The sequence below is a fragment of the Sturnira hondurensis genome, unplaced genomic scaffold (genome assembly GCF_014824575.4).
Source record: "Sturnira hondurensis isolate 20B ecotype Veracruz unplaced genomic scaffold, ASM1482457v3 Scaffold0008196, whole genome shotgun sequence".
Taxonomy (NCBI): Eukaryota; Metazoa; Chordata; class Mammalia; order Chiroptera; family Phyllostomidae; genus Sturnira; species Sturnira hondurensis.
In genome coordinates this window covers 25,715,214-25,726,847 of record NW_028080827.1, presented here as the reverse complement: position 1 = coordinate 25,726,847, position 11,634 = coordinate 25,715,214, and the positions used below count along the sequence as shown (strand labels likewise).

Here is an 11,634-nt window from a genome sequence, read left to right as displayed (position 1 = left end):
GATATCTTTCCATGTGTCTTGAGGGAAAACTTATTATTATTTTTTTAATTTAAAAATTACAAAATTCAGGCCTGGCCAAAAAGATGTAAAGACTTTGGCACCTTCTAAAAGTTATGCAATATTGAAAAACAAAATGACTTTCTTTATGCAGGATTTAAACTTTTCTAAAGTAGTTGGGCTCTCTTCAAGGGAAATTTCTCACATAATTTGGACGAATGTGCATCTGGAGACAAAAATTCTTCATTTAGGGACAACAGTGTAAAAAACAGTTGCCACAGTTTATACTGTTAGGAAACAATAGGTTTCACCAAAAAAAGATTAGACACATTACACAAGAAAATACCTCTGATTGTTCCGGAAGAAGTAAAAATATCAGTTTATGTCAAAAAGCCATTCCTGATCTACCACACCTGCTACATGCCTTGTTCACTCTGTGATTTATTGCTTATTTATACGGGACAGCTCAGCAGATGTCACATCTGGTTATCCTACACACTTGGAGCTTTCGTTTATTTTTAGTTAAGATGGCATGAGAAAGTTTCGTGCCTTGGATAAGCTCACACTGCAAGAATTTTTAGCTTGAACTTTGTTATATCTAGGACTTTCCTGAAACTTTAAGACTGACCTGATAAGGAAGAAAACATGAACACCACTCAAAAGAAGTAGAACAAGGAAGATAGGGAGAGAGAAAGGCCAGCACTGGCACCCTCCAGATTCCCTAACCACTACCCCGGACCTGACACAGTTATTAATGCTGCATTAGACAACCCCGTTCCGTGCAGTGAGTGGAAACTTTCTGTGAAAAATGCCTGGCTATTCCAGACAATGTTTAGCGGAGTTTCCCAATCACAGTTTTCTGAATTTAATTTAACTTTACTCTTAGCCCCTCTCACTACTTGGCAGGCAAAGTACTGTACAACTGGATGGAGTCATGCTTCAGGATTACCAGATTTCTGGACTATTAGCACTATTGACTTTTCATGTCATCTTTGCAAAACAAAATGAACAATAAAACTAGATTTGCAAATTAAGCTGCAGTAATCATTTACTACCAAAACTAAACATGGCCAAAAAAACCCCCCTCTAAACATAACAACATACACACACACACACACACACACACATACAGGCTAGGAACCATGACACCATAATTTAATAAATTATATTACTATCAAAATCATGCAACCCCAAAACAAAAATACTAGACAGAAAGGATGTGTGTGAAGAGGAACCCTTATTTACTGCTGGGGAAAGTATAAATTGTGTGATCAACCGTTTTGAGGAGCAATTTGTGCACAGCACTCCCAGCCAGGCAGCCTCATTCGTACATGGATGTACTGGGGAAGTTCTCAGACATGCGCACGAGGAGATATGTTCCACGCAGCAATATTTTCACGAGAAGAAAAACAGGGGAATAATCTAAATGCTTACTAACTTTAAAGTACAAAAAGTAAGCTTACAAAAAGGAATATTATTCAGTAGTTAAAATGAATAAACTCAATCTACATGTATCAACATGGATAGATTTTGAAGTCACGCTGAATAATCATAACAAACTGCGAAATGAGAGGCACAATATCACGCAATCTTCACAAAGTTCACAATTTTACAGAATTACATTAGACTCCTTTTTAAAAGAAACCTAGGTCTGTAAAAAAAACATAAAGCCATAGAAGTGTACTGTTTAAGGTGCTTGTCAAAAACCACAGGAGACTCACTCGTTTAGACTAAGCATTTGGGTTCTCTGAAAAATAAGCAATGAGGTAGAAGTTTCAGAATATCAAAAGACTGGAAATTGTTCAAAGATTTTTAAAAAATATCTTTTAATCCTTTCTGCAAAAATGATCAGATATGATGACATTGGCTTTATCACTCCACTTATGAAATTTCATTTTTCATACGTCCAAGTGGATCTGAACACTCCCGACCCCCGTGACCATCCCCTTGCACGGAGGAAGACACGAGGTTTTGACCCCACCTAGTATGTGCTTCAAAGGGCAGAGAGAGGTATTATCGCCTTTAAAAAAATAACCTTTCCGGGGGTAAAAATAAATTATAGTATAAAATATAATACATAGATGATTATAATTCAGTCATTAACCTCATTTGAAGCAAGTCCGATGGGCAGATTTTTCTCTGTTCTTTATTAGCAAATTAATCAGAAGGCTGGCACAGTTTGTGAACAGCTTCTCATGGGAACTTCATGAGCCTTACTGTTGCAATCATGTGAAATTAATCTCTTTTAGAAAGATGCTTGTTCCCTGGTGAGACTTGGGAACAACTGTTCAGTCAATTTGTTATTGCTGACTTCCATCTTTCTCTAAAAGGCAGAGGAAAATACTTAAACATTTGCTGCCTGTAAGGGGATTTTCAGGTCTCAAATAGGAGATGCACATCACTTTCAAGGTGGTGCTTACCTTGGGGGGAGATGCAAAGAGGAATGGGGTCAGTGAAAACATACAGGAAGCTTCAATTATATTTTTAATGTTTTATTCTCTTTTTATGGAACAGATAAGGCAGAGTTCTGGCCAAAGATGGAGGTGTAGGTAAACATGCTTCACTTCCTCGCACAACCAAAAGAAGGATAACAACCATTTAAAAACAAAAGACAACCAGAACTGCCAGAAAAATCAAACTGCATGGAGTCCAACAACCAAGGTGTTAAAGAAGAAACATTCATCCAGACTGGTGTCTTGAGACAAAGAAATATGGCTCAAATGAAAGAACAAAACAAAACTCCAAGAAAAGAACTAAGCAATGAGGAGATAGACAACCTATCAGATGCAGAGTTCAAAACACTGGTGATCAGGATGCTCACAGAAATGGCTGAGTATGGTCACAAAATAAAGGAAGAAATGAAGGCTACACAAAATGAAATAAAGAGAAATATACAGGGAACCAACAATAAAGGGAAAGAAACTGGGGCTCAAATCGACAATTTGGAGCAAAAGGAATAAATAAACATTCAACCAGAACAAAATGAAGACACAAGAATTTGAAAACATGAGGAGAGGCTTAGGAACCTCCAGGACAACTTTAAATGTTCCAAAATCCAAATCATATGGGTGCCATAAGGAGAAGAGGAAGAGCAAGAAATGGAAAACTTATTTGAATAATGAGGGGAAACTTCCTCAATCTGGGATAAGGAAAAAATCCTAAAAGCAGCAAGAGAAAAGGAGACAGTTTACCTACAAGGGAGTTCCCATAAGACTATCAGCTGATTTTTCAAAAGAAACCTTGCAGGCAAGAAGGGACTGGAAAGTATTCAGAGTCACTCACGAAAGGCAAGGACCTACATTCAAGATTACTCCACCGAGCAAACCTATCCTTTAGAATGAAAGGGCAGAGAAAGCGCTTCCCAGATGAGATTAAGTTAAAGGAGCTCATCCTCTCCAAGTCCTTATTATATGAAATGTTCAAGGGAATTGTCTGAGAAAAAGAAGATGATCAAAAATATGGGCAGTAAAATGACAACAAACTCACAACTATCAACAACTGAATCTAAAAAACAAAAACTAAAACTAAGCAAACAACTAGAACAGAAATAGAATTACAGAAATGGAGAGTTATCAGCAGGGAGGGAGTGAGGAGAGAATGGGAGAAAAGATACAGGGCAAAAGAAGCATAATTGGTAGGGGCAAAGAAGACAGGGGGATATCAAGAACAGTATGGGAAATGGAGAAGCCAAAGAACTTACATGTGCAACCCATGGACATGAACTAGGAACGCTGGGGGAGAGGAATGCTGGAGGGGGGCGTGGTGCAGGAAGAAGGGGGATAAAGGGGAGAAAAAAACTGGAACAACTGTAATAGCATAGTCAATAAAGTATACTTAAAAATAAATATAGTTCTTATTTTGTATAATAAAAGAACAGTTCCATTTCGGAGACTTGTGTTAGTGTTGCATAAATGCACAAAGATATATGTATAAAGGTGTTACTTATCATAGTAAAAAAGAGGAAAAATAATTTCTATCAATGAAAAACAGATTTAATTGATGATGCTATGTCCAACTTACAGAACACTATGCATCAAAAATGAAGATGTCCACAGTACAACATAAATTTTAATAAGCAAGTGGTAGAACCTTACATACAATTCCATTTGCATGAAAAGGCATACATTATACATATAGGTGCAAACAAGTGTCTGAAAGAAATGTACAATGATCATCTCTTAGAGATGAGATTGCAGGCTGGGAATGGGAAAGAAATATTTTATTTCTTCTGTGACTTTTATTGCATCAGTTAGGACCTTGCTGCCAATGACAGAAAACTGAAACTCAAACTGTCCTAAGAAATGAATGGATTTATTGCCTTAGTTTAACTGAAAAATTTGTGTCATGTTCAGGCTCATTTACTTACTTACAGCTGCTACCTACAAGGTAGCTATGTGCCTAAATTTTTGGACACATGCCTCATACAGCACTGTGTGATGTTGGTTTGGGGGCTTTCGGGTGCCACCACGTGGTGAGACTGTTGTACTGCTACCTGGTTCCTTTAAAGAAGGGCTCAAGGAATTCAATTTCCAAAATGAAAAGTGGTCGTACAGATTCTGATATGGCTAACTAAGTAGATGAATTAATGTTTCTATTAAAAATAAAAAGATTTCTTCCAAAGGGAGGGTTCAAGGCCAGGTATATAATGACTTCACATATATTTATAGCTAAGGATATTACTTTCTGCTTGTATATTTAGCATATGAAGTGGGAAAAAGTGGCATTGCAAATATTATCAGCCACCAGCTGTAAAATGCCTTGAAGCTGGTAATGCATAAAATATAAGAATAAAATTACATGCAAGTAACATTCAAACCTTAGAACTTACTGATATATATATTTTTTAAGTTTTTTAAGTTTTCTTTTTAGAGAGAGGAGATGGGAGGGAGAAAGAGAGGGAGAGAAGCCTCAATGTACAAGAGACACATAGATCAGTTGCCTTTCTCATGCTCCTAACGAGGGAACCCAGCCTTCAACCCAGGCACATGTCCCGACCAGGAATCGAACCAGCGACCTTACGTTTTGTGGCAGTCCACTGAGCCACACTGACCAAGGCTGATGTATTTTTTATTATTGTACTATATTCTGAGTACAAATTGCTATAATTTCCTTTGGAACTATGCCATTCTATAGTGGCTACACAACAATGATATCTCCTAAGATATACAGTGAGATTTTTAAATGCTCACTAGAGATATATCACGCAAGTAGGTATTTTTGGTATTTTACATTTTAGGGATAGGAAGAAAAGAGAACAGAAGCACTAAAAATTTTAATGACAATTAGGGGGAAGTATAAGTGAATGAGAAATTAAGTGATTTTGTGTGTATATGCAATGCACACAAATGAGAGGAAGGAAGAAAATGGTTGAACACTAAACAATGTTTTATTCCTTTAAATGTTAAGCTTATTATTAAGAATCTCTTATAGGAAAGGCTTCAGATCAAAGTGTAGACTATGATACATAATTAATTCTACATCCTTCCACTGAAATTTCAACACAGACTTTTTTTTTTTAAGTATAAAGCCCTGTCAGTAGAAAATGATGAGAATCAACGTATCAGAAAATTTTAGGACTACCTAGAAAATAGAAAGCAAATTTTCTGTTTGAAAGGTTTGAATTTCCTGAAAAAAATCAAAAGATAAGAAATTGCTTCTCAGGACACCTGTTTCCCTGGAAACTACCTATTAAATCCTCTGAGGGGGATTTAATTTAACATTGTTTTGTTACCCCCAAACAGGCCTTTTGGGATATTGATTTGAAGCTAGTTACTCAGAAACAAAAGACTCAGAAAGAACCTCTGACCCTCCCTTCTACCTACCTAAAGGAATTCAGATAGGAAAACCTGATTAAAGAAGGGAGCATGACCACCATATCACAATAATTACAATAAACTAAATGTGGCAAACAGGGACTTCCCTCTACTTCCCATTATTTCTGGGTAGCCCATCAAGAACCTGTTTATCACATTTGCTCTTTCCGCCCATAAATGCCTACTTTCCCTGTGAAATCCCAGGTCCCTGTCCCCCTTCCCCTTAGTCCAGAATGGTTTATAAACTTCAATGACCCAGTACACCCTCAGGTCTCACATTCCAATGGCACCCCCGCATGTGTTTCTGTAATAAATTTGGGGCATTTTCTCCTGTTAATCTGCTCATGTTGATTTACTTATTAGCCCACCCAGACAACTTAGAAAAGTGGGAGGAAAGTTATTTTTTGACCCTCACACCGTTCATCTGAAATTCTAGGTTGAAAATTGAGGCTGCTTCCCTGTGCTCAGATTTTTTGAGCAGGAGTGAGATGTTCCCTTCTCACTGACATTTCAAACAGCAAAGTTTATTATAAACCATTCCAGAGTTTTCCAACAGAAATGTAATGTGGACCACACATGCAATTTATTATTTGTGGGTTTTTAAAAGATTTTATTTATTTATTTTTAGAGAGGAGAAAGGAAGAGAAACATCAGTGTGTGGTTGCCCCCATGTTCCCCCTACTGGGGACCTGGCCTGCAATCCAGGCATGTGCCCTGATTGGGAATCGAACCCAGGACCCTTTGATTTGCAGGCCAGCACTCAATCCACTGAGCAACACCAGCCAGGGCTATTATTTCTTTACTTATTTAGTACATTTATTAAGGCTGGGGACAACAAGGAAGGGCTTAGGAAAGCAGAAGCAATAGGAGAGGGTCTAGGCTGCTTTGGCTCACTGAAGAGTAAGAGAAAGGAGGGGGGCCCTTGGAGACAGCTTCAGGAAGTTAGAGTTTAGGAGGCCTTTAGAGTCCTTTGGTATTCAGGGGCCCTTTAGAGTTTAGGAGATGCATGCCAGAGAGGGAAGAAAGGTGTGGGCATGCTCCTGGGAGGGACAGTGCCCACACAAGAAATTTAAATTTTCCTAGTAACCACAGTAAAAAGTGACAAGAAACAAATTTTGAGACGTCCTATATTAAATTCCAAAAGGTCCAACGGTGGAAGGAAGAGACGAGAGAGGTTAATCAGTTAACAACTGCAGGGCAAAACCAACAAAAGACTGCTCACATTCCTGAATGTTACAAAAACTTGGTGTTTTCTCCCTCTGTAGCTCATCTAAATTTGATCCTGTGGGAGGGAGCCAGTAATTTTACTTGGTCAGCATCGTGGTAGGAAGCAGAACTGGAACTAATTATTTTCATTTATCCTCCCAACATTCCTAAGAGGTAGATAAGGAAACGGATAATCAAAGAAGTGCAGAAAACTTGTCCCATGAAAAGTGGCCATTTTAAACCGCATCTACTTGACTGCAAAGCCTATCCTACTTCTTTCTATTCTCAAAAAAGTGGGGTTTTTTTCCATCTAGAAAGATGAAAATACCTAGGTTTGAGTCCAGCATCTGCAACTTAATTAGGTGTGGGGTCTTGTACAGATCATTCATCTTCAAAGTCCTTCTCATCACTCAGAACTCTGATGCCTCACTTAACATTCTGCCTGTTTCAGTAACTCCCAATGACACTTTAATTCATCACAGTATGGTTTCTGTGACCACCATTCTGTTGAAATCGTTCTCACCAACACTGCCAATCTCATCCTTGTTGCTAAATTGATTGACTATTCGATGCAATGTCCTTCCTGTATGTTATGCTTTGTTTTATATTTCTTATGCAGTAAGGTACTACAATTTTAGTAACTCAGAAAATTACCTGAGGGTTGCAGAGGAAACTCACTAACAGTCATACATACAGTTTTCATTTATATGTGGCATTGGACAATGTGTAAAAAAAAGAAAAAAGACAAAAAAGATTGGAAATACCACACACAAATTAACTCAAGATGGATTACAGACCTAGGCAAGATAACTAAAACTACCAAGTTTCTAGGAGAAAACATAAGAGAATAATTTCATGACCTTGTCGTAGGCAAATATTTTTTAGAGAGGAGCACTAAAGATACTATTCAAAACTGATAAAGTAGACTTCATCAAACTTAAAATTCTCTATTCACCAATGATGCTAGGAAGGAAATGAAAAGGCAACAGAGTTCAGTTTTCCACTGTTGGAGAGGTTACAGATAAGCGAGAGGAAGAGACTAGAATGACCCATGTGGTAACGCATTAGAGTTGGAAACATCAGCATGAACTCCTGATTAGCTTAATATAGATACAGATGGTTACCATAGAAATGTTTATAGATATGTATATATGTATGTTAGTACAGACTGCTCTATTTCTTCATTCTGTCAACTGAGACTCCTTGGTAGCAAAGAGCACACTTAGGGTTCAAATCTTACTTTTTAATATCATTCTTCAATAAAATGCACAAGGGCTTCTTGGACAATTGCTGATTTTAGCCCTGACTGGAAAACTCAGTTGGTTGGAGCATTATCCCTACATGCCAAGGTTGCAGGTTCCATCCCTGGGCAGGGCACATACAAGAAGCAACCAATGGTTGCATAAATAAGTGAAACAGTAAAATGATGTTTTTCTTGCTCTCTCTTTAAAAAATCAACAATAGAAAAAAGAAATGGTTGATTTTAGTAGTGGGGCAGGGAAAATACCAGGTGAGCATGGAGCATCTTCTAGAGCCAGAAAGTAAGGAAGTATACACTAAAACAAATAAACAAAACCCCCACAATGATGGGGACATGCAAAAGTGACAGAGGAACAAACTGAAAGAGCTGCCAATGGCAACAAAATAAAGTAATATTAGTGGGTAGCCTAACAGTCCTGATATAAATGGTTGAATAAATAAATAATGGGGTAAATGGGAAGAGACAAATCTCTCATGAAGAATAATTCCAAATAGTTTGTGTCCAGAGTTTGTCCTCAACTAGGTGGAACATAACTTCCCACTCCTTAAGTGGGGGCTGCCCATAGTCACTTTCTCCCAAGAGAACAGCATGACAAGAGGGAAAATTGTAATTTCACAGTCACTACCTCAAACAAGTGGTCAAGGTTAACGATTAACAGTGATAAATAGTACTGATATTACGTACACTTGATGTGATATGATGAGAATGGCACTTCATCTCTATGGTCTTCCTCCTGCAAACCCATAACCCCAATCTAATCATGGCAAAAGCATCAGACAAATTCCAACTGAGGGACATTCTATCCCTCAAAACCGTCAAGTTTGCCAGAAACCAGGAAAAGTCTGAGAAACTGTCACAGAGTGATATGGTATCCTGGAACAGAAAAATGTCAATGGGTAAAAACTAAAGAAGTCTCAATAAAGTATTGACTTTAGTTAATAATAATGTGTCAGTATCATTTCATTAATTGTAACAAATATACCATAATAACATAAAAGGGGAAAAATGGATGTGGGGCATATGAAAACTCACTCTATCTTTGCAATTTCTCCTTGAACTTTAAACTACTCTAAAATTAAAAGCTTATTTTATAAAAATAAAAGAACTCACAGACTTTTATTCAAAATACATATATTTTGAGAGAATATATTCAAAATACATATACCTGGCAAAGGACTTGTGCGTAGAACAGATAAAACTCCTACAAATGAATGCTACAAACACACCCCAAACTGAAAACAAACTTTTCTAAACAGAGGCAAAAGATTTGAACAGACATTTCACAAAACAAAATACTAAAATACTTGATGAGCTCACCATCATTGGCTATTGGGGAACTACAATATTAAAACCAGGTACCCTTTCACACCCACTAGAGGGCTTCAAATTATAGTGATAACTCCAAATGTTGGCAGGCATGTGGAACCCTGGAACTCTCGCACACTGCTAGTGGGAGTGTAACATGTTACAAGCACTTTGGAAAACTGTTTGGCAATTTCCCATAAAGTTAAGTATTCACAAAATGACCCAGAAATTCCACACCTATATTTCCCCAAGAGAAATAAAATATGCCCACAAAAAAAACTTGTGTAAGAATATTTATAGCGCTCTGGCCATGTGGCTCAGGTGGGTAGTTCAGCTGGTCAGCGTATGTCCAGATATGCCAAGGTTGCAGGTTTGATACAAGCATCAACCAATGAATGCATAAATAAGTGGAACAACAAATCAATGTTTCTCTCTGAAAATCAGTAAAATAAAAAAATTTTAAATAAGCTCCATCACTAAACATGATCGGGCCATATAACATATTCTAGATAGCTTTATATTCTGTTCTTTAAAACAAAACAAAAGATTATTTATAGCAACTTATTCATTACAGCTAAAATCTGGAACAATCCAAACGTCCATCAACAGGTGAATGGATAAAGTATTCAATAGAATATTTTTCATCAGTAAAAACAAGTAACTTCTGATTCAGGCAACAGGAGTCATGGGTCTTGAAAACAATATGCTAAGAAAAAGAAGGCAGACACTGATGAGTACCTAACACCTTTAATTCTGAAATAACAGAAATGAGAGGAATGGTTGCCCAAGGGAGATTGGAAAGGGGTTTAAGGAAACTCTTGGACGGTGGAAATGCTCTGTCTCGTGATTTGGTGGTAGTCACATGGCTGTTTACATTCAGCAAAACTAATCAAATCATACATGAAAAAACTATGCTTTTCACTGTATTTAAATTTTACCTCACCAGAAAAACAAAGGACAAAAAAGGCTGCGGGTGTTAAAAAGTAACACTAACGGATGTAAGGAGAAATTTGGTGTGGGAAGCCCTTTTTTTTTTGAGATTTTATTTACTTTTAGAGAGAGGAGAAGGGAGGGAGAAAGAGAGGGAAAACATCAATAGGTTGCCCGTTTCCTCTCATTCCTGGCCCACAACCCAGGCATGTGCCCAGACTGGGAATCGAACCAGTGACTTTTTGGTTCGCAGGTTGGCACTCAATTCATTGAGCCACACCAGCCAGGGCAAAGCAGTTTTTTAAGAAACGTTAAATGACGAAACATTCCAAGAAGCTCTGCTGGATTTACGTAACTAAATAAGGACATTAAAAAGCCCTGCAAACTTTCTCTTCTATGTGTTTTTCTCCCTCCTTCCTCGGCCACTCACGAAGCCCTAGGAGGTCCCGGGCGGATTCAAGCTCTAAGGGAGCTCACCTTCCCGCGGTTCCCGCCGCGGGCACCCCCTCGCTCCGCCCCTCGTCAACAGCCCGAGCCGGATGGGTCACAGCGTCGCACGGCGCACTGGCCCCAAAGATCTCTCTCACACCCGTCAGAACCGTCCGTTCCCCTTTCAATCAATTCAAATCGTGCAAGGAGAAGACCAATCGCAAGCCTTATCGAAGGGAAGAGGCGGGCACATTTCCCGGAAGTATTGGTTAAAATCCCTCCAATCAGAGGTTCCGTGTGGGAAGTTTGAATTAGCTCAGGCTCGGCTTGTGGGCCGTCCCGTTCTAAAGGCAGCAGTGGGCTTCCAGGCCGAGAGATTTCATTCGCTTTTCGTGTGGTTGAGGTTTCACGCCAGAAGCGGCCTCAGGTAGGTGGCTGTTGGGGAGCCGGCAGGAGGGTGTCGGCCTAGAAGGATCTGAGGACCCCCAGCTGAGAGCTGGCTGCTTCCCCGGGGAGGCTCCGCCAGGACATCTTACCGGTCCTTCCTGAAACTGCGGACACAATTCTCCGGAAGAGTAAATACGTGTTGGCTTGAGCTATTGTAGCAGTCAGCGTGTCTCCACCGGGGCGTAATTGGAGTCTGGAATTTGTCCATGCTTAGCATCCTTGGCCCTGCCATTAATTTTCGGTAGC

At 38.8% G+C, this 11,634-nt stretch overlaps 1 protein-coding gene across 1 annotated transcript in view; it reads left to right on the top strand.

The window, feature by feature from the left end:
• The first annotated feature begins 11,244 nt into the window (after positions 1–11,244).
• Positions 11,245–11,634, top strand: part of DLGAP5 (DLG associated protein 5) — a 39,185-nt gene continuing 38,795 nt past the window's right edge. The window contains exon 1 of the mRNA XM_037054353.1: positions 11,245–11,368. The gene's annotated coding sequence lies outside the window, so the exon portion shown is untranslated. The remainder of the gene's footprint in view (positions 11,369–11,634) is intronic.